The sequence below is a fragment of the Podarcis liolepis genome (genome assembly GCF_965112155.1).
Source record: "Podarcis liolepis genome assembly, chromosome: 10".
Classification (NCBI taxonomy): domain Eukaryota; kingdom Metazoa; phylum Chordata; class Lepidosauria; order Squamata; family Lacertidae; genus Podarcis; species Podarcis liolepis.
This window is the reverse complement of record NC_139562.1, coordinates 53,018,231-53,039,759: the sequence shown is the minus strand read 5'-3', so window position 1 is coordinate 53,039,759 and position 21,529 is coordinate 53,018,231. Positions and strand designations below refer to the sequence as shown.

Sequence of the window (21,529 nt, the reverse complement as noted above, 5' to 3'; positions counted from 1 at the left end):
TATTCATAATACACAAGGGCTGGTACACTTCATTAGACTCCTTACTTCCCTACAGACCAGCTTAGTCTTCGAGACTCTTAATAATGCCACATTAGCTGATGTTGCAAAATGCAGCAGCAGGTGAGAGGGCCTTCTCTGTAAGGCAGCCAGGTGTGGAATGCCCTCTCCTCACAGACTCAGTTGACATCAACCATGATGGATTTTATACGTCTTGTAAATACGTATTTACTTACTCGGAAGTTTGATTAAGGTTTTTTCCTGCTCTCATAGTGCTGCGATATAGCTCCTAATGTACTGTTACAGTGGTTTGGTTGTTTATTCTACGTTGTTATGCCGTATCCTGCTCTGAGATTGATTTTAAATGGTGAGTTATGAATCATTAAAAAAATAACAAAGCTGTTAATGAATGGTCAAAATGTTGTGTGGCACAGAATGTTTCAACACACATTTGGTAATTTTGTCACCATATCAATTCCCCCCACCCACCCCAAGAGACGTAAATTAGTTTGGTGAATTCTTGAATTCACGCATGCCTTATTGTAACACTGCCTCAGCAAATTGTTTTGTTTGGGGGCAAGTTGACCTATTCAATTACAATAAAGTTCACAGTTGCTCCTGCGTGTGAACTCACACCAAGGTGTATGTGCAGCAGGAAACTTTCAGTAACATGCAAAGATGCCATTACACAGAAAAGCCCCCTTACTGCTGCTCTTTCAGGGCATGCATTTGTAATTATTAGATCACAGATTTACAGCAGAAAGTTAACACATCTGGGAAAGTAGAAGCAAATCCATAGTCTTTGGTGTGCTACAGGCCAGGGTGGTGTAGTGATTAGACTGTTGGGTTTTGATCAGGGACCTGTGTATTTAAATTCCCAATCAGTCATAAAGCTCATTAGGTGAGCTTGGGGCTGTTACTTTCTCTAAGCACGGTCTACCTCAATAAAGTGGGAATCCCACCATGACTCAAGGGGTGAGGTACAAAAGTTGTTGACGATGACAGTAATAATGATGATAATGATGGTTATAGTTTATGATCCAACAAGCCAGATGAAATAACAAAATAACTATAAAATAAGTAACTAAAACTAAATATATTAATACTTTTGCTCTACACATGGTTGAACTAAATTTCTATTTTGCCTCACAGAATCCACCTTTTAAAAATCTATTTATTCCTACCATGCTCATCATCAGATCCACTCTTAAAAGACACTCATCATTCAAAGTGTAAGCAAATCTCAATCATGCGTAAAACAGTTTTTTATTAATCCATACACTTACGGTCATTTTCAGCAGGTTGGTGGTCTAATCATAAAAACACATTATTATTAGCACTTATATAAATGTCATCAATATATGCAACAGGACCCAGGGCCAAGGTAATCATAACGTAACATTGGACAAAAGGAGAGGGAAACAAATATTCAGTTCAAGTGCAATACTCAGATTGGCTTTCAATAGGGAAAAGGATTAAAAGGTTGAGAGCTGGGCTGATTTTCTCATGTGTGGGAAGTGGGCAGGTGGGGGTCTATGCGCAAAGACCCAAGCTCCTTGCTTCCAACATCTCCCCCAATGCATGGATGGTGAAGGGCAGGCACATCTTGCACACCTCTGTTCTCTTCCATACCATTACAACCATACTGAGAACACCTGCAGAGGTATTCTATTGCCTTCAAATTATCAATTCAACTGTGTTCAAAGAGCATTGAAAAACTACAAGTGGTACAGTATGCAGTGGCCAGATTATCAACTAGGAATGACCCATGTTAAAAGTTCACCACTACAGTGGATGCTCGGGGTTGCAAACGTGATCTGTGCAGGAAACACGTTCGCAACCTGCAGCGCTGCGTCTGCACAGGTCTCAATTTGGTGCTTCTGCGCATGTGCCAAAACCCGGAAGTAACCCATTCCGGTACTTCCAGGTTGGGTACGGTGCGCAACCTGAAGCGTCTGTAACCTGAGGTATGACACTATCCACCTGACTGCCTCAAGGTTCAATTTAAAAGTGCTGGTTTTATCCTTTAAAGCTCTACATACCCTGGGATCTTTTCATCTAAAGTAGGGGTCACCAATGAGCTCACAGAGGCATTCTCTGGCAATCACAAAGTCCCTCCCCATGCTGGAAGTAGGCTTGAAAGAAGTGTTCTGTTGTACCCAAGTGCAGTGTGTTTAGTTGTGGTGTTAACAACAGTTTCTCTGGTTTGCCAATGTGACCACAGGTCCCAAAAGGTTGGTGACCCCCGCCCATATTAGCCAGAATACCATTTAATTTAAGTAGTAAGGGGCGACTGTTCATTCTGCCCTGCCCTAAGTGGACAGACAAAAGAGTAGGTTACTGCCCCTGAATGTTTATCAGCAGTGATAGTTCAGGTCTCCAGCCCACCATACCTTTTAAACCATATGGGCTCAGATCTGAACACTTTTACATAATTACTTTTATAGACTAGGCTTGAATACATCGATCCCATCAGTCCATGACATAAATAGGTCAGAGCATCTTTACATACAAACCTATTTACATTATATATTACAAATTATCACTTCTGAAAACGCAACCATATATTTACTTTTCTCTGATCTGAAAGCATGAACCTGACCCTTAGCGAACAGTGACTTGCTTTGGAGCTATGCTAGCAGAAGGTAGCAACATATGCCCCAAGCCCCAAGTTGGATGCTCTTTCTACAGTCCAATGTGCTTGTCAAAAGATGTTACAATCATAAATCCACTTTGTCTAGAAATACTTCATTACTCTACAAGGAAAAATATTTTCTTTTTTCCTTGTACAAACAAAGACGTAAAGCATCTTCATCCAAATTTGATTTACGTATAGAAATAAGTGACAGAATTTTAAAATGCAATCTACTCGGCTTAATATCAAATTCTCATTGCTATCGTTGATACTATTTTTGATACACCATTATATAGTTTTTTTTATTTTAAAAAACAGCAACGTAAGTAAGGCACACGACCACTGCCAAAATAATTCCCCTCTCCCACGCTCACTAATAAAAAGCTAAACCTGATGTAGTTATCAGTATTATTACAAATAACTTAATATGCTTAATAACTTAATAACTTATGCTTTGGTGCATTTCTTCTTACAAAAAGAAATATTTAAATTATACATTAGGAAGCACCTCTCCATCAGAAACACTTCTGGAGTGAAAACCCAATCGCCCTCTCTGTCAGTGAAGCTGGTTTCCCACAGACATGCTGGTATCAAAAGCAAGCCAGGAATGTGTCTTTGTATACCAACAGGTCACATACACACTGGTGTGTGGCCGGGGTGTATAAATGTTGGTGATACGCAAAGTAACAGAGTAGCTTACAGCTAGGAAGTTAACTCCTCTTCTAGGAGGAGTTTGGATTTGATATCCCGCTTTATCACTACCCGAAGGAGTCTCAAAGCGGCTAACATTCTCCTTTCCCTTCCTCCCCCACAACAAACACTCTGTGAGGTGAGTGGGGCTGAGAGACTTCAGAGAAGTGTGACTAGCCCAAGGTCACCCAGCAGCTGCATGTGGAGGAGCGGAGAAGCGAACCCGGTTCCCCAGATTACGAGTCCACCGCTCTTAACCACTACACCACACTGGCTCTCTAGGTGATTGGTAGCTTCTTTGTAAAGACTTTATATTCAAAAGAACTTTACTTTCATAAACATATAACTGAGGAGAATATATTTACAACAGCATGCTTATTCAAACAAGGGTACATTCTCACTTGAATTGTAGATCTCACTCAGGCCTTACAGTTTCTTATGAACGGTTTTTACTTTCACCTCAGCAGTATTCTCTCTGTTCCTTACAGAGAGCTCCTGAACAGGTTTCTCCTTATTAACTTTTAGGGATCTTCCTCTGTCTGTCTCACTTCAGACAGATCACACTGACACACAGTAGTATCCTGAGAAACCTCTCTCAGCAGCCATTCTCCCTCACAGATAGAGAGAAGCAGAAAGACAGTTACAAAACAAGTTACTGGAATAACTGTCACAACAGAATGGAATGCCTCTCTCACATGACTCACAGTCATCCAATCACATGAGAGCTACTGACAAAGGGGGTGGGGAACCATGTTAAAAGTACACAGTAATTTAACATAAGCAAACATTCCCATTTCAAGAAATTAAACCATTATCCTTAACACACACGCACACCCCACTTAAGATATGCTGGGGAATCTTGCATCGTATTTTAATTTTCCCAGAATCCTCCCTGCCCATCCCAGAATTGGCCGTCACAAATGGTTATGTATGTGTGCCGCCCTCTAACTGTTGGTAGCAAAGAGCATGGCACTAGGTCTCCGTTGGCTAGGTCTGGGAGTTAGGAGGTAGCCGAACCAACACAGCAACTTCTCTTCTTGAGACAGGTGCTGCCAGACTAGATTATATGGGTAGCTACGGTGATGGTTCTCCCCTGAACTTCAGCAATGTAGGGCATGAGTAGGCAAACTAGGGTCCATGGGCCAGATCAGGCCCAATTGCCTTCTGGATTTGGCCCACGGTCGATCTGGGAATCGCTGTGTGGATCACCAGTGCACACATTCTTTCCCGCTCCCTCCCTCTCCCTCACACGGCGGCAGTGCCTCCTCCCTCCTGGCTTCTCCCCACCCTGCCTAGAGGAGGAAAGGGGCCAGGCTTTGTTGGTGACAGCAGCAGCAGCACTGTCAGCAGCACTCGAGTGGCCACCATTTTAAGCAGCCCCTCTCCGGAGCCCTTTCGCACGCCACTCATCATCCCTACGCCACCACCGCCAGCCCCTGCTGCTCACAAGACACAGGTAAGCAGCCACCGGGGCTCATGGTACTCTTGCATCATCCCCCCCCCAAAAAAAAATATAGTCCGGCCCCCCACAAGGTCTGAGGGACAGTGGACCGGCCCGCTGCTGAAAAAGTTTCCTGATCCCTGGTCTAGGGAGACCCACCATGGTCCCTTTGTGGAATGAAGCGAAGCATTTAAGAAATGCCTAGGGCAGAAGGGAGCATGCAAGCATGAGTTTCATTCCAGTACCAGCAAGCCCTGGTTTGGCCTAGCACACAAACAAGCCCATTGCCTACGTAAAGGCACAAAACTGAAACACTGATTCTAGATTAGAACACTTCTTCTGCACATTTCTAAAGGCAGAGGCAACTAAAAAGTAAGGATGATCCTACACGTGGGAGCTACAAATATAATCCTGACGTTTTTTAAAAGTCATGTATAGTTTCTTTTTAATACAATCTAATATGGGTTCTACTACAGATTTCAATGGTTGTGATAATAATATCCCTGTTCCTCTGCCAATATATGCACGCACAGACAAACTTGGCACGTTTGTCTGTGTGTGCCTGTCTGTTTATCAGGTTCAGCATCATCTTGCATGTGAATACATTCAGATGCGTGTACAAAACACACTTTAAATTCAGCTAAATGTGTATTCATTGTGGGATTGTGGCAGCTCTGAAAAAGCAGCTGCAATATATTGTGTAAATATTTTTTTTTAAAAAAAGACCTGCCTGCAAAACTCTCAATTGTAATAATTGTTCATTCTGGTTCATCATAGTATCTAGGGAGGAGTAATAAAAAAATGAACATTTTCTTACACCATCTGCACTCATGCTACAAACACTATTAGGAATATTTTCAAACATTTATAGTTAAGTTTTGAATGCTACAGCATTACATTTGCTCATAAATTTACAGTGTGTGCATATTTGTGTCATTTCCCTAGCATTTAACACCTCGGTTCTTCAAATTGGAGAACTGTAGGGTGCTTGCACGAAGGTTAAATAACTGAGGCACAAGTAACACATGACTTCATTTTGCAGTTTGCGAGATGTTTGCCTGTGCATTTCAAACCCTTTCAGTGGGAGTCACAGCTAAGAGGAAGGCCAAGTGGCTGAAACATTCCAGGGACTGTCTATGCTTCCCAATCTGTATTTTTCTACAGGAGAGATGACCACTGAGAAGGGGAGTGAGTTCGAATTCTGTTGGAGAACAAAAAAGGTTCAAAAACTCCCCATTTGCTTCTCCTATAAAGAGAGCTGAGAGGAACATGAAGAGGGACATATCCTGGTACTCAGGTTTGCCTAAGAACCTTCTTCATCTAGCCATACGTACTCCAATCTGAGGGTCAGTTAATAATGTTTTTCCTCTACAACCAAGAAACATGAAATGAAGCTGCACGTGGATGCAATTTCCATGGGGACCTTGCTGCAGCTGTAGTAATGTACTGGCTAGTTAACACGCCCTTTTCTTCGTGAATATGAGCCCAGTCACAGGTTAGGACAGATTACACGGAACTGGGAATTACTTTGTAAATCAACCCTACGGCCACAAGATTTTGTAATAAAACTCAAGTTAATTTCTACAGGCACAGATCTGCAAAAAAACAAAAAAACGCAGATTGCGCAATTTACTCCTACCTTTTTGGTAACATTCTCCCACGCCCCCTCCACTTTTCCTTTTACAGCTTAATATTTAAAATTTAAAACAATTTTGTACTGAAATGTAAAGCCTTGGGTGGCGGGGATACTGTAGAGAGACAGGAGGGTCAGGGCAATGGGTGGAAGCTTCCCTTATTTTAGACCTGCTTCAGTATTTGTCTGCAATATCATTTGATGGATTGCATGTGTGAATTTGAAAATGACATATTATTTCATCCTTACTTTCAACCGAATGTACGTTCTGATAGGCATTTCCGTCCAAGTGCACATCATATGCACATTTTACTGCAAGCAATGCAGTCCACACTAATTTTCAGGCATGCAGCCCTTTTCTACAGAGATTAGGCAAGTAGCTCCATGGAAGCTACTAGAGTTGGGCACCTACCCAAACCTATTCATCTGCAAGGCATGTACAAACTATGCTTGGCCACAAATTAGAGAGTAACTAATTAAGCAAAATACACAACTTGGGGAGTAGGAGAGAGTTCTGACACAGGACACATTCTCTTAGCTCCTAGTCAATAGCTTCATGTACGTGTGAACACTGGCCTAGATATACATGTATTAGAGATTCATTTACTACTCTTGTGCATGAAGAAAACAGCCAAAGGTAACACATGAAGGAGCACTATGATGGTTTGTGGCATCCACTTAAAACACTGAACGCTGAGGTGCTAGCTGTCACATGCACAAATCAGTGAACTCCTTTTACACCCGATGCATTTATGAATTATATAAAGAATAATAATAACAACAACAACAACAACAACAATAATAATAATAATAATAATTTATTATACCCCACCCATCTGGCTGGGCTTCCCCAGCCACTCTGGGCAGCTTCCCAAAAAATATTAAAATACCGTCATACATCAAACATTAAAAGCTTCCCTAAACAGGGCTGCCTTCAGATGTCTTCTAAAAGTTTGGTAGTTGTTCTCTTTGACATCTGGTGGGAGGGCATTCCACAGGGAGGGTGCCACTACCAAGAAGGCCCTCTGCCTGGTTCCCTGTAACTTGGCTTCTCGCAGTAAGGGAAGCGCAAGAAGGTCCTCGGCGCTGGACCTCAGTGTCTGGGTAGAACGATGGGGGTGGAGACGCTCCTTCAGATAATCCATTGTAAGACAAGCTTAAAGTGTCTACTTATATCTTTAGCAAATAGCTACCAAGTTCTGAATGGCAGAAAAAGATGTTTTTCAGACTAACTGTAGGCCCTAAGGAAGGCATTTCACTACTCACTACCCCAGCGCTAATGCATTTGCAGGTACACATTGGTGCATACCTGTGCATCCTAGGCCCTTACAGCCTCTCTAAAACTGATTTGGGTTTTATAGTTCTGTCATGAATGCTACCTGCTAGACATGGGCAGAACAGAAATTTCCAAGAGGGCTTTTTTAAAAAAAGCTTTTATAGCAGCCAATCATCCAAAGGAATCGATAAACTGCTTTTTCATTGGTTTGCTGATTCAACTTTTGCAAAGCACTTCAGGCTATGAGCATGCTCCTTTCCTGTCCACAGTTGCAGCCATAGTGGATTATGGCCAATGATACTAAACTTTAAAACACACTGCACTTATAACAGTTAACTGTTATTAAGAGCTGGGCAATTACATAATTTTGCAGATATAAAAATTTTGCAAATATAAAAACATCGTTCACCTTCCCCTTCCAAATTTCAACCTGTGTTTTTATATAAATGTTTTATTGGTTTTGTTTACTACTAATAAGTTTATAAGATTTTCTCACACACACTTACCTTGTATCTGTTTGTGTGTGTTGTGAATGCTGCACAACCTTACTGTGGACTATTGGTTTTTCGCTGCTTAGACATGCAGGTTCATACAGTACTGTTCAACAGAGATTACGGCTGTCTATCTACACAGGACCTACCATGGCATCAGCATATTTTATTACCATAAATCCTATTCTTTCATGCTCTCAAAGACCCTCATTCCTAGGTTAGTACAATCTGCAGCAGCAAGGCAATTAATAAGAAAAAGCTTCAAAAGGTCTATGGGTAGCATTCAGATAGGAAAGGTTTACAGTCTGTTATTTTAAAATGTTCTCTCTATTTTACCTATTTATTTCTTTATGAGAATGTTTCCAAACTTATCATAACATGACTAGGGCCACTAGAAATATACCACTACAGAAACATTAGAAATATTAGCAAGTTGTTCTTAGAGAGCATGGGGTCACTTGTATGAAGTCTGGCCCTGTTGTGGTTGTCCTATAAACAAGTGGAATTATTTAATAAAAATATTGCCATCAACTGTAATATCAAACCTAACCTAAATTTGGTCTTCAAATTACTAGTTCTTCATTATCATTCTTTAGCAGGCCAACCTACAAAAACACATGCTTCTGAAATTAATGGGTCTTAAAAAGTGCTTACCGTATTTTTCGTCCCATAGAACGCTCCGTCCCATAGGACGCACCTAGTTTTTTGGGGGGGAAATAAAGGAAAAATTTTTTTCCTTTATTTCCCCCCCAAAAGCAGGTCGGGGAAACCGAACCAGGTCGAGGAACAGCAGGATGGCGGCGCTGCGCCTACCTGCTGTCCCCCGAGCTTGTGGGGCTGGCCGATGTCTGCCCGGTGCGAGGGGCGCTCTGCTTCAGGGCGTCCCGCCCACCGGGCAGCCGGCTGCTATCCGCAGCGTGGGGAGCCCTGCGGGGAACTCCTGCAGGGCTCCCCACGCTGCGGATGTCTGTCCGGCGCGCGGGGCGCTCTGCTTCAGGGTGCCCCGCCCGCCGGGCGACAGGCTGCTATCCGCAGCGTGGGGAGGATGTGTTCCCAAAGCGCCGAGCGCTCTGCTTTCAGGGCGCCCGACGCTCCGGGAAGCAGGCTGCTATCCACAGCCTAGACAGCCCTGTGGGACCTCCCGCAAGGCTGCCTAGGCTGCGGATGTGTTCCCGAAGCGCCGGGCATTCTGCTTTCAGCGCGCCCGGCGCTCCGGGAAGCAGGCTACTATCCGCAGCCTAGACAGCCCTGTGGGAACTCCCGCAGGGCTGCCTAGGCTGTGGATGTCTTCCTGAAGCCTGGAGAGCGAGAGGGGTCGGTGCGCGCCGACCCCTTTCGCTCTCCAAGCTTCAGCGAAAGCCTGCATTCGCCCCATAGGACGCACCCCGATTTCCCCTTAATTTTTGGAGGGGAAAAAGTGTGTCCTATAGGGCAAAAAATACGGTAACTGTTGCTCGAATGTGGCCTTAACGTCCAGCTGAAAATGTTATGTAATGCAGTAATTTACTAAATCTGCATTCAAAATGATAGCTATTTCAATTGCTTTTTCTGGAATGGAGAGAAAGTCCACAAGTTTATATTAAATTTGGGAGTGTTTCTATAGGTTCAGAAACTATAAAATAAATGTGTAATATCCACGTCAAATGTGAATGCTAGCACATCACTGATGTCATGTTGCATGATTCTGCAAACTGTATTTTGCTGCTGCTGTAATAACAAAAACTCAGCTAGATCAGATTTCATGAATAATTAAACAAAATAAGTATGATTTAGGGTAATTCTTTTTAATTGGGGGTGATCCTAATGAGCTCCACAGATTTCCTCTCAGGATCAGTATAGTTTGTGGAACTGCCTAGAGGAATCTGAGATCCTCTCTCTAAAGCGATGAATGTCTCATCAAAACATCTTATCAAAAAGCCATTGTGTTTTGTTAAGAACTTTTAGTGAGATTATGCATATTAGGGGAGAGGTAGTTAAAAAAATGAATCACTAATTCACTCAATATTATATAATCTATTTTCTTAATTTCTTAATAAATGAGCACAGATTAGTGTTCTCCCTTGAAATTTAGAAGACGGGCAAACAATATGTTTAAAGTAAAACCAAAATTAGCCTTTTAGTTGTTGATGAAATTATTTTTAAAAAGCCTTTAATACAAACCTGTCAGATCTCTTTCTACAGTATTAGAACACTACTCAAGTTACATTAAAATCTTTCTTATCCTTTCTTACGCATATAAAGGTATTTCAAATAGGTTTTAAAAAATATTTTTGAAACTGTAATTTTTGAAACTGAAATTTAAATTTATAATTTTAAAAAAAACAACAGCCTTAACACCTCTCCAGCTATCTAGAGAAAACAAAATCTCTCTTATGACTACAGTCATAATCTAGTCTGTTAATATTTACCCAACTGACAAAAAACAGTCATACGAAAAAGTGTGATCTAAAGTAGGCCTTTTCTCTTGTCTGTCTGCTAACAGCATATCCTGCAGTTCCCTTGCTCTTTTACCTGTTTCGTCCCCATCCTTTAATGCTACAACCATATATGTTGTACATTAACATCAAGCTGGGTGGAAACAAAAAGCCAAAAAGAGATAACCAAGGGAATCTGGAAGACAACACTGCTGTCACTGGTGGTCAAATTGCTTAGTTTACTTTACATGACTTGGGAGTATACCAGTGTGTGACCTTCCTCTCCTCCCATGACTGCAGGTTCGGCAAGGCTAAATCTGCCTCCTAGCACTGTCAACACTTAGCAATGCTACCCTATGTCTGTTCTCCATGCCCTTTCCTCCCATCTGCTCCAAAGCCCATCCATGAGTATCTATCATTTGCCTGTGAGTTATGAATGCCTTACAAAAGGGTATTTACAAAGGCAAAGTTGTTATCATCCGAAACAGAAGCACCAATAGCTCAAGAGCGGCTGTAATTTCTACATGTAGAAATCACCTTAAACATTTAAAATACACTAAATGAAATGTTATTTTGTTTTTACAGAGAGAGAGAGAGAGAGAGAGAGAGGTGTGTGTGTGTGTGTGTGTGTGTATGTGTACGTGTACCAGAAGTATTGCTTTTCAAAAACTGACTACATTTAAGCAATTGTAATAACTTTTATGAGAAGCTGGTACACATGTGGAACAAGTTAAGTAGATTTCAAAAGGTCACAGCACTGAGCACATTTGGTAACGAATACATGGCAATTTAGCAGTTATTCAAAGATTAACTTGGAAAAATAAAAACAAACTGCAATTCAATCTGCACAAACACACAGACACAAACCCTGAATTGATACTGTGGCATGATTTCACCTGTACTGTAAGCAGAGATGGTCAAGTTCAATTAATTAGAACACATGAGCTCAGAAAGCTGTGATCACTGCTGTCTTAAATTAGCATGTGCAGTATGAATTAAGCATTTTCATAATTGCTTAGAAAGCAAGATGAATTAGGTGTAAAGGAGAAAACTGACATATCTTTGATGAAAAGCCAGCTTCCAAAACCTTTATAGTATATTGTATCAGTCCACATTTTTCTCAGTTTTGCCTACTGTGTTATTTTTCTTCTTCTAAATAGGTATGATGTATTTAATGGTTTATGTTGCAATGCGATGGTTGCATCCGTAGGCTGAAGCATGCTTTGCTCTGACACATCCCTTTCCTCCCAACTGGGAAGACACACCATGGTTCACACAAGAGGAAAGTTCATAACGGAATAGGCTTATAATAATTTTTGTGTGATTTTTTTTAAAATTAACCCTTCCCAAGCTTGCGGGAAAGCAGTCTGTTCTTCCACTGGCTGAATAGCAAGTTAGTGAATAACCTGAGATGTTTCTTCCTTGAAAACAAGACTGCAATCTCAGAGCTAGAATGACTGCAAAATAAGTGGGGGAATCCCATAGGTTTGGTTAGCCTTCAGGCACCCAAAGAGAGGCAATCTGGGATGTGCTGAGACTGGCAGGATTCTTCAAGCCTCTAGAATAGGGTGTGGTGGTGAAGTAAAGGGAATATTGCAGCTGCCTCCATCCCCAGCCCTGAAACAAGGTGGCATTACCTGAACAAGGAAGAGGACTATCATGAAAGTAACAGCCCCAACTGACTCATTCAGTTACAGTAATTAGCACATTTTCACCTAGAATAGTTTATCCCACCCCCCCACCTCCCAAACCGGTGAATTCTCCCACAGGCCCCATGAAACCTTTCATATCATGAAGCTCTTTACTTTTTCCCTACTTAACACTACTGTTGCCTTGCAACAGATCTGCCTTCTGGGTTCGGCACAATGCACAAATGCTCGATCGTGAACATTTTGAACACACGTAAATGGGAGGCTGCCTGTATATGTATTGCCTCGGTGATTAAGAATGTGTACGAATCACATACTTTTCAAGAAAAAAGTGAGCAGCAACCAAGAAAGAATCAGGCCACCAGTGACATGTACAGCTTGCAACACGTATTTATTTTGAATACATGTATACAAATACATCAAGAAGCGGTACCCTGGCTCAGTTTAGGCATTATGGCTAAATAAAAGTGCTGTAGGTTGCATGTTTCCTTTATCCTGCTGAGTACCAATTCCAATGTGGACTTCACAGTGTTATGGTTACCAAAAATCAGTAAGTCTGAATCAGGAAAACCATGGCTATTTTAAGCCAGAAAGTCGGGAAGGGAATTGGGGCCAGAAGAGGATGGAAAGAGGGAGAGGACAAGCCCACAACATATTCCCAGTGGCCAAATCAGTTTAACTATGGCCATCAAAATAACATAATGTCTACTCAGAAGTACCGGTAAGTCCTATTGAATTCAATACGCAGGGTTAAAAAAGCAGCATTAGTTGAGTGAGGGAACAGAATTACATAGATTTTTAGACTTTGTAAAAAAAAGTGGGAAGAATAGTTCTCTAGAGACATTTTTTTGTACTACAAATGTCTGCTTTAAAAGACATTTTAAAGTATTTGAGATGGGCTTCTCACCAAAAATGGGCTTTTCTGTTTTAAAAGTCAATTGTTAACAACACATATTCCATATGTACTGAGTAGCTTTGAGAGAGATGTCATTGTTACACAACTTTTCTGTTCTCTTAGGAGATAGGGTTTCTCATGACCTCACACCTAGACTTTTTTCTTTCCAGGGATCAGAACCTACATTTTATTACACAGATGCCACAAAACAGAATAACAAATTTGTGAAAGATGTCCAAACAGGCCCCTAGCAAACAAGCTGTTAATTACAAATATGACAGACTCATTATGTGGACCTATTCCACCATCTGGGGTAACGATCAACAACACAAAAGCAAGGAAAATAGTTCAAATTAGGAAATCATAACTAATTCATGTGGGCATGACAAAAAGAGAGAGATTCTCCCAGGACTCTGGAAGATTAAAGTTACCTGTCTGCCTTAAGTTTAATACTTAAGAGTTAAAAACTTTATGAAAGCAAATACACAGTATGCTGATAGCATTTTGCAGTGAAGCCATTTATGACAGCCTATTACAGGAGTGTATAAGATTAATATCGAAATAGCATGTGTATCTCCTTACAGTAGCACACCAATGCACATGAAAGTGCACATATACAATGCACATATACAACCTGCAAGCTTCTTGTTTTGGTGAGATTTTGTCTCGCAGCAATGCAATATTTAGAAAGCAGGAACAAGTGTAAGACCACCTATATGCCAAGGGTTGTCAAACTTTTTGGACCTGCAGGCACGATTGGAATGAAGAGGAAGTGCTATAGGCAGCCATCACAAAATAGCTGTCATGGGGATGTGGCATTTTAAAAATCTGAGAACAGACAGTGCTGCTCCCCACTCCCATGAACAACCTCATGCTTGTCATGGCAAGACACTTATGTCTTGCTGGTCCCAATTGTGCAGATTGCAAAATAGTGATCACAAAGAATGATGTTGTTACTGCGTGTCAATAACAGGAAGCATTCCCCAGTCCAAGAAAAGATGAAAGGTGCAACTATATGCACACACTGATCACAGACACACATGTATCTGTGTCTCTCTCTCCAAAGCGTGCACGCGTGCAAACACACGCACACACTCCCCCCCCGCCCATCTTGCATACATTCAGGAAAGCTCTCAATGGGGGAAGACAGTGCCATTTGGGGAGTTGGGGAGCGGAATCGAAAATCAAATCCAAAAAATACATGATGGCCCCCAGGCTATATACCATTCCATGCCCCATAGGGAAATTCTACTTCTATCTAGTAGGGACACAAACTTCTGTTATCGATGCTTCAGATTTGGCGCTAAATCGCTAAAAGGCAGCATACAATTTTGCTTAATATGCTTCTCTCTCTGGGATAATGATTTGTTTAAAGAATGATTTTATTTTCCTTTGTATATTATAAACATTTTATGTTTTCCTGAATGCTATTAGCTAGATACCTTGCTTTATTCCTGCTTTTGGGTGGAGTATTCTTTGTTCAAATTACTACATTTCTGCATCAACTGACAGGCAGCCTAAACATATTTCACAATTATTTTGGCTTAATGCATTCAGTCTCCAATATTACTCTACTGCAAACAAGTCTACAGAAGTATATTACAATGTTTTATTTTCTGAAACGTATCAGTGAATACATAAACCAAAACATTTGTTTTCTAAAAGTGATGACTTTCCCCCAGATTATGGTATATTTATAAACATCAAGATGATTCGATAGTTTTGCACTCTCTTGTTATGTATAGGAAGGAACATCACTTGTATGAAAGAGCTTCCTGCACACATTGTAACATGGGCATAAACAACTTGAGAAAAGTAATGATAAAGGATTGCCATAAATAAGCAATATTGCAATCAAGTCATGAACTAATGCTAATTAGTGCATTATTTGGCGGGGTTGGGAGCTCTGTTCACTTTCAAAATTAAAAACAACAACCCAGAGCTAAGATGGAAGACATATCTATTGCCAGGGAAGGCAGCCACTATGAATGGGAGACAGGACACTCTTAGTTCAGTATTATGCTGTTTCATCTACAACCTGCTATCCTGCACCTACTCAATTCTGATCTGCAATCAGAAGAGAAGGAAAAACAAAACTGTGTGACACAGATTCAATGAGTGAGAGGGCACAACTGATCAACTAGTTTGACTCCTTTGTTAAAAAAAGATACCCTATTCACAGCTTGCCATGTCACTGTACTCCAAAAATTAGGTTACTTTTAACTTGGGTTAGTGGAAACAAGCCATCTTTAATCTATAAAATCCATGAACCTGGCTTGTTTTCACTAACCATGGTTAAAATAAACCATAGTTCTGGGACTGCATGAAACCCAAGTATGACTGGGTTCATTTTCACTAAACCATATTTCAGCATTATGACTGAACAGTCAATACACCTTATAAGGCATGGGTTGGAAAAAAGATAGATCAGAATTTACTAGTAGATTTCAGAGTGATTAGCAAAGGTTCTAAGTCCCAGTTATTTAACAACAACAAAAACACTTTTCCCCATATAATTAAGTTGCTGAAATGAGGAAAGCTAAGCAGGAGTGGTGGACCTTTATGGGAAAGGACTGTGAGCTCAGCTGAGTTCTAGCACTGAAAACTAATGCCTAGGTTTACAATGTTTTCAGAGTACTGGTATCCTGTTCTTTGTATGTTGTCTGCACCTGACTTTGTTTGGTAGATCTTCAGATTCTAGTAAAAACAAGCCTGCAGTTTGCTCACCTATTATAAACAATAAAACATTCAAAAACTAGTAAAAAAAGAAAAGAAAAGAAAAGCAGAGTATTTATAAAACAAGCAAACAGAACCACTGATGTTACTTTAAAGCTCAGGGATAGCCTGGCACTTACATGACAGTGGTGCTACTGGGCAGCTTCCTTGGGGAAGTAATTCTAAAGGCTGGGTGCCACTACAGAAAAGGCCCTTATCATTTATTTTCAAAATTTGTTATTTAAAGCAATATCCAAAACAAAAAAGCCTCACCATTAATGCATTGTGTCTCATAAATCAAACTCTAAACTGCAAAATGAATAGACTTTTGCACTGATGTGGATAATTAAACCGCAAAAGCTTCACAGACTTAAGAAACAAAATGCAGTCTTTTATCAAAAGCAGTCATTCTATCTCAGCCTGACAGTTAACAGCATATGATCTAGTAAACAAATACTTTCACACAGTACAAAAGTGCCATTAAAGGCCAAAACTGTCAACACAAATTCCATTCTTACAAGGGGGGGGGGGAATATAAACTGTTGATCACCTCTGGTTGCCTTAACTAGCATGGAGGTTGTCATGGAAACATTTCTGCGAAGTTCACAGTGATGAAACACAAACACTTCCAGTTTAATTGCTATTAGGTTTAGCATACCACAGTTTATTTATACTCAAAGCGCATTATGATAAAATGCAGTAGAGAGTAGAAGCCCCTGATGATCTACCATAACAAATCCAAGGATGAGATTTCAAAAGGAACAAACAAGGAAAATTAAAAATACAGGAAAATTCACAAACTTTTATAACACAATTGTCTCTTAAGCTACTTAGTCTTTTTGCCAGCATGTAGTTTTTTGAACAAAAACAGAAAGTCCTTAAAGTAAGTAACTATATTGATAATATTCATTAACTGGACGTATACATGAGTCCAATTAAATGACTATGCCCTATCTAAATTATGCCTAACTTTAATTCAGTGAATTCTGTGTAGTCTTTTTAGCATCATTGTGACACCATTAAGAAGCACTCAAAGTATGGAAGCTAACTGCTAAACTAGACCCAGTTTTTTTGTATTAACATAGTAAAATTTCCATCCTGACCTAGTTGTCTTAAGTGTAAAAACACCAGGGACAACTTCATCACCACATCAATCTACACATGACTCGCCAGCACTCGAGAGGCAAATGGTGACTGCAGTCGAGCCTCTTGTGTAGTAGTACCACAACTGTGGAACTCTCAAGAAAGAGGCCTGCCTAGTTTACTGTCGTTTAGGCACCAGATTATATCTTTTTATTATCCCAGGCCTTTTAGATCTCTCCTTCTTAACTCAATAATTATCAGGTCACATAGGTATTTTGCTTTTGCATGGAAGGGACCAAGAAGGTCATCTTGTCCAAACCCCCTGCAATGCAGAAATCCTTTGCCCAACATGAGGCTCAAACCCATGACCCTGAGACTAATTTGTTTTTTTTTATTTTATTATTAGTTTTTTTAATTGTTGTTTCAATTTTATGTTGGGAGCCACTCTTTAAGAATATTATATGGAAGAGAAAAATATTAAATATCCATTTTTGAAAGGGGCAGGGAAGGTAATTTTGCTGGATCAAACCTGAAGTTTCATCTAGTCCAGATTTGTCTTGATTTACATATACCAATAATCCAAGCACTCTTTGCAGAATCTGGATGTCATTGCAAACCAGAAAGCGAGAGAAGAACAAGTGAGAAGGAAAAGGAAGGGTCAAACCATGGTTTGTCATTGCGTATGAACTGAACTACTTCATAAAAAAGTAGTGAGCCTGATCTTGCTGGTAGTCACAAGAAGAAGACAACAGATTAACTCACTTGTCCCTGCAGCCTGGTTTCTGTTACTGAAAACGGATTCCATGCAGGGGTAAACAGTACAGGGCCCTAAAGCTCCCACCCCAAGAGTATTAGACAGGCTGACAGAAGTTGGGAGTCCAACAATTTATTGAGGGTGCCATGTTGGCCGCTCCTGATCTAGAGTTATCATGGCTAAGAGATGTAAATATACCTTCCCTCCATGAATATGCCTTGCTTCCCCATCTCCTTTTAAATCACATACTATGACAGCGAAGTTGCAGTGCAATCCTATACATGTCTACTCAAAAGTAAGGCACACTAAATTCACTGGGATTGACTCAAGAAAGCAGAGTCAATTATGGACTATGAGAAGTACTTTCTTCCATCTGTTCTCACCTGACCCTACTAGAGAAGGGCAGAAGTGGGGACTTGCGCCACAGATTAAATGGGTGTGAGAACATTATTGTATGTCCCACTTTCAAGAGATCCCGAGTGTTAGTTGCTGGTCCACTATGGGCTCCATCCCCAACATTACTTAAACAAAAACAGAAACATTCATATTATGCTAACCATCAAACTCTGATAAGTGTATTTTCACTAGGCTCACTGTTTTGTTTTGGTTTTGGTTTTTTTATTTAAAAAAAAAAGCCTCACAAGGACAGAAATAAACCTGATAATACAAATACACTTACAACAAACTAATTGCAAAGCTGTTAATCCATCTCACTGGCAAAACAGATGCAAACAAGCTGTTGCACTATCAAGTTTACACTGATGAATACCAGGCAGAGGGAGTGTGTGTGTGTGTGTGTGTGTGTGTGTGTAAGAATGACAATAGAATATAGAAAGCATAAATTTATTAAGCCTTCCTTCTATTCCCTTAGTCTGGAAAATGTTTTGAAAAAGCATTAAGAAAGAGAAGAAATGCACTGTTAAGTAAACATTTCAGACCTCAGCCTTCTTTATACGCCTTTGAACCTTTTCTTTCATGTGCAATACTTGATAGCCCACAGAGAATAACTGCTGAAAGCCCGAAAGATCGGTAAAACAGAATTTCTGACTCAGGAAATAAAAATCAGCTGAAAGTGATTCCCACATGGCGATTGAGATCAATGGGAAGCAAGACCAAAATTTGCAATATCTATACTGTACAGTATAACATGGTGGTTGTCTTTTATTGCTGGTAGCAAAATTCCCAATGGCTACGAATGGAAGTAGACACAAAGAATATAAATGAAGCAATGGTGAATTATATAAAAGTATATCTCAGTGCATATGAGAACACTATAATTTTGATTTTGTGGGATTAAAACACATGTCTAGCAGGTAATTACAACTGCCTTATTTTTCTCTCTCTTCAAATCAGCTAAACACAAAACTCCAACATGCGTTTTATGAGCACAGAAAGAAAGTAGATAAATGTGCTTACATGGAAACTACAGTCATTACAAGTTCTGATAAAACATTGTATATGACTGAATTATTTTCTAAAAAGCATACAGTACTTTAGTATTCCAATATTTACTTAAAAAAGAAAGCTTTGGGTAACCATAAAATTAGTAGCGTTGTGGGAGAGGAATGCATCTCCAGGACTATTTCTAAGATCAGGTGGGGGTGGGGAAGGAATAATTCACATATTTTTCTTGCTTTGGATGAGGTCATAACAATGCTTTCAGATTTTACTACAGTGGTTGCTCAGGTTACAGACGCTTCAGGTTACAGACTCCACTAACCCAGAAATAGTACGTCAGGTTAAAAACTTTGCTTCAGGATGAGAACAGAAACTGTGCTCCAGCGGCGCGACTGTAGCGGGAGGCCCCATTAGCTAAAGTGGTACCTCAGTTAAGAACAGTTTCAGGTTAAGAACGGACCTCCAGAACAAATTAAGTTCCTAACCTGAGGTACCACTGTATTGCTTGTTACAGTTTAGCACAGTGGATTCAGAGAGTTGAGGAAAATCATGTGGAGACTAGATACTTCTTTCCTTTTTTGTGAGATTCCAACTTTATACTAGCAATTTAAGCAACATACTTTCTTTACGATATTTTCTGCCTAAAAGGTTGCATTTCCAGTGAAGATCCCTTGTTAAAGGTCAGTGTGTTTTGCAAGTTGAACCTATGAAAACTTCATAGCTGATCTGTGGTGTGAATCCCCATCTCCTGAGCTCAAGTCCAACATGAAACCCACTACACCACCTTTACTGTCTGATCACTATTCAAGGACACTGATCCCAGTAAACTGCGTATTATACTATGTACTTCTGCTCTTGAGGGGAGGGGAGGTCTGTTTGCAATATATATATCACACACATATCTGCACAGTAGGAGATGCTATGGAGCTGCCATTATGAGCTGCACTTCAAAATTTACCACTACACCAGTATACAGTGGTACTTCTGGTTAAGAACTTAATTCGTTCCAGAGGTTCGTTCTTAACCTGAAACTGTTTTTAACCTGAGGTACCACTTTAGCTAATGGGGCCTCCCGCTGCCACTGCACCGCCACCGTGCAATTTCTGTTCTCATCCTGAAGCAAGGTTCTTAACCCAAGGTACCATTTCTGGGTTATCGGAGTCTGTAACCTGAAGCGTCTGTAACCTGAGGTACCACTGTATAAAAATCAATCAAAGAAATATCTCTACAGAACTTCACAAAAAGATTTCTAATGAGCGAAAGGTAACGATGCAATCTTGAATACTTAACCTGTAGACATTCATTTCTGCAAATAGTAATCTCCTTGTAAAGAATGTCAAGACATGGCCATACCTAACATAAATGTACCAGGAACACCTGCCATGACAATCTTGTAGTCCACTGCAAAATGCACGCAGATCAATTCAGCAGCAGCAGTTGTAAAACTAACTAAATATATCCATCTACAACAGGATTGTCCTTTGCTACAGAAACCTCAGCATGAGACTGTATTTATAGGTGTTTTTTTTTTTTTTTAAAAAAAAGGTAAGTTAAGTCCAGTCAAAGGCGATTATGGGGTTGTGGCGCTCATCACACTTTCAGGAAGAGGGAGCCAGCGTTTGTCAACGTACAGCTTTCCGGGTCATGTGGCCAGCATGACTAAACTACTTCTGGTGCAACAGAACACCATGACCAAAGTCAGAGCACACGGAAACGCCGTTTACTTTCCCACCGCAGTAGTACCTATTTATCTACTTGCACTGGTGTGCTTTCTAACTGCTAGGTTGGGAGAAACTGGGACAGAACAGGAGCTCACCCTGTCACAGAGATTTGAACTGCCGACCTTCTGATCAGCAAGCCCAAGAGGCTCAGTGGTTTAGACCATAGCGCCACCCGCGTTATAGACAATCTATTGCCAATACCTTAAGATGTTATAGTGCTTACCCAATACAATTTTTTTATTTTTTATTTTTTGCAGAGGAGGGCAAGAGGATGCCTCTCCCACCTCACACTTCGGCACACAGAAGGCATCCAGACTGACAGGTGGATTTTGCTTCAGCACTGGCAACCAGATGCCATCCTCACTGCATCCAAAGGCAGCAAGCTAGCTTGCTCATGGGGCACAAAGCAAGCTGCTCAGCATATACAACTCTGCCTTCCAACACCTACTACTGCTACTCACTCACTGCTATGTGTTTCATCTGCTTGCTGCACCCTCAAATAAACGTTGACACAGCAGCATTGGCACACATAAGATCATGTTAGCGGACAAATGGGAATGTGTGTCTAGGGCTGGCTGCCCCTAAACTTGCTCACTCATGCATCTTTTGCAACAGCATAGTCTGAGACACACTGGAAGAAGGCAACTAGGGCAGCTCACATCAACAAGAAGAGAGTATATTCATTTCCAGTCCAACCAGGTCGTCACCAATGGGGAAGTATCCTGTACTTAGGAGTA

At 40.7% G+C, this 21,529-nt stretch overlaps 1 protein-coding gene and 1 long non-coding RNA gene across 22 annotated transcripts in view; one reads left to right on the top strand and one right to left on the bottom strand.

Moving 5' to 3' along the window:
* Positions 1-21,529, bottom strand: part of FOXP2 (forkhead box P2) — a 361,843-nt gene that overhangs the window by 322,024 nt on the left and 18,290 nt on the right. For 4 of the 21 annotated variants that reach the window (XR_014516590.1, XM_083463461.1, XM_083463476.1 and 1 more), the window contains exon 1: positions 3,724-3,974. The exons of 12 other annotated variants lie outside the window; for them this stretch is intronic. The gene's annotated coding sequence lies outside the window, so the exon portion shown is untranslated. Of the gene's footprint in view, positions 1-3,723; positions 3,976-21,529 lie in introns of those variants that run through there. 5 more of the 21 variants (XM_083463481.1, XM_083463463.1, XM_083463468.1 and 2 more) reach the window with 2 other exon arrangements.
* Positions 4,076-21,529, top strand: part of LOC310687955 — a 43,516-nt gene continuing 26,062 nt past the window's right edge. The window contains exons 1-2 of the long non-coding RNA XR_014516676.1: positions 4,076-4,778; positions 5,928-6,060. This is a non-coding gene — a long non-coding RNA (uncharacterized lncRNA). The remainder of the gene's footprint in view (positions 4,779-5,927; positions 6,061-21,529) is intronic.